Source organism: Polyodon spathula, chromosome 6 (genome assembly GCF_017654505.1).
Source record: "Polyodon spathula isolate WHYD16114869_AA chromosome 6, ASM1765450v1, whole genome shotgun sequence".
Lineage (NCBI taxonomy): Eukaryota > Metazoa > Chordata > Actinopteri > Acipenseriformes > Polyodontidae > Polyodon > Polyodon spathula.
The window spans coordinates 57,849,879-57,854,218 of record NC_054539.1 but is presented as its reverse complement, the minus strand read 5'-3'; the positions used below and the strand labels follow the sequence as shown (position 1 = coordinate 57,854,218).

The window sequence follows — 4,340 nt, the reverse complement described above, 5'->3', positions numbered from 1 at the left end:
TAATAATAGCAAATAATACAACACTACTGTATCTAAAAGTGGCAAAGCTGTTTTCATGGGAAGTTGGTATTTGAATCTTCTGGTGTTTACCTACAATGACAGCAGAATTTGCAAAGTGTGAGAGCTTAGTTGTGCAACCAAAAAGCCACTATCTACTATCAATATTAGAATGTCTAACATTTCCATTTCTAACATTTCCATTTTTATTTGTATACATTTTTTAGACTGACAGAGATGTGGATCCTATTCGGATGGAACAAGATATTTTCTGTGGAGAAATTAAGCACAACTTTGTCGACAGTCTGAGATCCCAGCTGTCCGGGATGTACATTCCTCTGTTAAGAGCTCAGGAGGATTGGGGCAGCTGCACTCAGGACGATGTCACTCACTTTCTGTTAGGACTGGAGCGATATGTGTCTGCCCTGCAGAATTCAACTGGGGCTGTCAGATCAGAAAAGCAACAGGTAACATTAAAGCTGTTGGATGGAAATGAAAAATGCAATGCTCGTGCAGCCTTTTCAATGTTAAGCAAAAACAAAATAAAGCTGCTTTTTACAAAATAAATGTAGTTTCTTATGATGTGGGAGATGTATTCTGTGTGTGTGTGTGTGTGTGTGTGTGTGTGTGTGTGTGTATATATATATATATATATATATATATATATATATATATTTTTTTTTTTTTGTAGATTTTGAAGAGACCAACGCAAATAGTGAGCTCAGACATCATGCAGCAGCGGTCAGTCGCAATTGATTCAGATGTTATTAGTGAAAACGAGGCCCTTGTTTCTGATTGGATGAAAACCATCGAGCAGGTCCTCAATGAAGGAGGTGATGACAGGTCAGTTACAGAGGTTGGAGTTAGTGATAGTAGGTCTTTGAACAGAAAGGAGGCCCTCTATAACGAGGAACCGGTTGTAAGACAGTATGCTCGTGGCTTCCTTCAGCCCTCTAATGCCATTTCACTAGCACTCACATTCTCTTCATAAGGATACAAAAAAAAACATGGTCTCTTAAATACTATGGCTCCCAACTTCAGCCTTACACAGAGGTGGACTTGGATGCTACTGCAGCTGATTGAGGAGTTCTCTAAACAGGAAAGAGTTTCAGGGCTTGTTAGCTAATCACAGGTAAGAGGAACTCTGTTAAGGAGGTGCTTTGTACAATGGTTAAAACAATTGTTTGGAGACCGGCAGGTGATTAGTAAAGCTATAGAAGAGCAGTTGTGATGAATGAGGTCCATAGATGTGTTTTTGTTTGGGGTTGCAGGCTTCTGGATATAAACACTACCCCCCTGACTGAGCTTGATCGCTGGCAGAGGAGGCAGAGGAGCCTGGAATCCATCACAGAGCAGCTGAAAGGGAAGGAGTGTAGAAATGTCATTGGGCTGCTCATCTCCACCAAGTCACGCCTCCTGAAAAAGTGGAAAGCTGTGGATATGAGGTGACTTCTTTAGAAGCACTCAGAAATTACCCCAGTTCTGATGTTTGATTTGCATTGAATGTTGCTATTTTCCTTCTATATCCATCTTCATCGAATGTATAATCCCATTGTGGTAGTCTATAATGAACATTTCTGCTGAAGCCTATTTCAACTGAAGCACTAGGTAATCTGGTTACCCTTGGTCTCTATCGAAACAGGCACATTTTGCCACCAGACCTGAGCAATGTAAACATTCAGAGGAAGTGTTATTTGTTTGTACCGATAATGTATATGCATGGCTTTAGTTTTAATAGATTTGACTTGTATTGTAAACAGTTCAATTGTTCTTCTTGAAAAGGTCATTTTACCATCTACAGGTATAGCCCCAACCTCGGGATGTATTCTTATTCTTTCTGTTAATACAGGGTTAAATATTTAAAGATCAAGTAGAGGGGTTCTGAAAAATAGGGCGTTATACATCCCCACATGTTGCTACAACTGTTTAAATAACGTCGCTGTGAGTTTTCGTTTCACTGTTAATATCCTGACAACTTTTTACACTTATAACTTTAAAGTCTGTTTAAAAGTTTTTTTTTTTTTTAAATGTCCACTCGGTTGCACTGGGGTTTAAGTTCTGTCCTCTAAATCACTGCAAAACATAACAAGTGCTCTGGCTTTTCTGTTCCATGGGTCGTTATTTCTGTGTTACCTGTTTGACAACATCGGAAATAATCCTTACACTATCAGTGCACTAGAATGGCCATTTTGAAGAGCTTTGAATCAGATTTTAAAGTTACTTGTAAAAAGTTGTCAGGATGTTAACAATGAAAAAGAAAAATGACGTGTAACACTGTATACTCTTTAAAATGACTCTGTCTGTGATAAAGGTCTTTGGTAACTGTGTTACATATTGAATCCACTTTGATGCTTTAGCATTACAGATGTTGCGAATGACACAAAGAACAGAGTGAAGTATCTCGAAGCTCTTCATCGCCACTTTGATTCCCTGGCCAGTGAGAACAATCCAGTGAACCTGATGAACACAGTTCTACCTGGGATAGTGAACACCATTAAACAGATTGATACAATGTCCCGTTTCTTCTTTCGGAATGCATATCTGGGTCTTCTGCTTACCAAGGTATCTGAACACGTTATTGTCCAGGCTTCAAATAGCAAATGTTAGGTGCTTCAGCTATTATTAAATTAGATTTTTCTTTCCTCATTGCTTTATGTTATCGGTTTTATTTTAATAATATTTTAATTTCTTTTTGATTTCCTGTTTGATTATGTGTGTTCTGAATAACTCTGTGGTGTTGTTTCTGCTTAGATCATTACATCCAAAGCTTACTAACCATTTCAGCAAAAAATTTAAGGTTTATCATGGAGAAGTGATTTTGAGCAGGATTGAGAGTTCATTATTTACATATGGGATTCAGTGCACAATGCAATTCTAATATGCTTCCCTGTCTCACTTCCTCACAGCCTTAAAGTCTCGTTTCAGGTGCATTTTTTTTTTTTGGAGGCTGGTCATAATTGTTGGGGCGACGGATAGCCCACTGCGTTAACCTTATTGGCTTACCAATACTATATAGACCAAACCCAATTTTCACTAAATGTTATGAAAGTCTTTCTCCCCCATCACCTTTACTCTCTGGTGTAATTTGAAAGGACAACTTTTCAACTGTTTTTTTTTTCCACAGGTAGGTAACCAGCTGACTCTGGCCTGCCGAGAGTTTCTCAAGGAGGGGATTGTGTTGAGTAACTCTGAAGACAGGCTGTGGTACAGGATAAGAGAAGAGATGGAGAGAGGATATTTATTGCCTTTGCAAGCTGTTTCACACCCCAAGAATAAGGGAAAGGAGAGGAAACCTGAGCAGACAATAAATGCAAACACGCTGTATGAAAGGTGACTCCTTTTATTGCCTTTTATTGAAGAGTGGGATATCTGACCAGGAGTACTAAATCATGAATCCACGGTATGATACCAAGTGGTGTGAGTGGTGCTGTTTCTATGATTTATTTTAGCCACATTGAGATGTACCGTCCTGTGTACAAATGAATACCCTGTATCGTACGTGTCTTAGTCATTTCTGTTTGACTTCTGTCTTTCTAGAGTACAAGCTTGCTTGATGCTGCAGGCCTGTTTCTTGGACACTGTGCGCCAGCTACGAGAGGCTCTAGGCGGCTCTAATGGGCTCAATCATTTTTCCTCCTCAAGCTCCCTGTCTACCATGCAAGGAAAACTGATGTCGTTTTCCGCAGGGCGGGGCACCAAAGCCAGTCTCATAAAGACATCACTGACATCGAGCTGCTGTAAGCTGATACTAGTGTACATATGTATTATTTCCTTGTGTAATATATTTCTGTGTTCGGTAGAATGTGTATCATTTATTTGTGTAAATAATTATATAAATAAACAGAATATATGGCTCCCCAGTGGTTTGCCTACTAAAGGCACTGCCATTTGGAGTGTAGGGTGAGTCATTTAAACGTGGCTCGAATCCTGAGTTGGCCATCTTGTTTTGGGGCCTACAGGGAGCGCTGCATTGGCACTTTGCGTTTGGAAGAAAAAGTAGCTTTAGCAATGCCTACTGGTGTGGCACCCCAGGCTGAGTCTACTTAAAGGGTATATAAGGTGTGATAGGAAATGTAGTTCTGAGAAAGAAATACATGAGAGGCCATCTTGGAGCTATAATAGAAACAGCCAGAGAGCACTGCAATTTAAAAGTGAAAAAAGTGGTCAAGATGTAAAATAATAATTAAAACAATATACACACCTTATTTAAACAGTTGCAGCAACAGATGGGAACATGTAACACAATAAAATAAAAAAAAGGTCCTTATATACCCTTTAAAATATAAGTATGTTTTTTAAACTCAAATACAATGGTTTATCTGTTTACTAAAAGTAAATACATG

General features: G+C 39.0%; 1 long non-coding RNA gene across 1 annotated transcript; it reads left to right on the top strand.

Annotated features, from left to right (window-relative positions):
• Window positions 1–373: 373 nt before the first annotated feature.
• LOC121317390 lies at window positions 374–1,353 on the top strand. The gene is made up of 3 exons (XR_005950499.1): window positions 374–464; window positions 689–840; window positions 1,269–1,353. It is a non-coding gene; the product is annotated as an uncharacterized LOC121317390 (long non-coding RNA).
• Window positions 1,354–4,340: the final 2,987 nt, after the last annotated feature.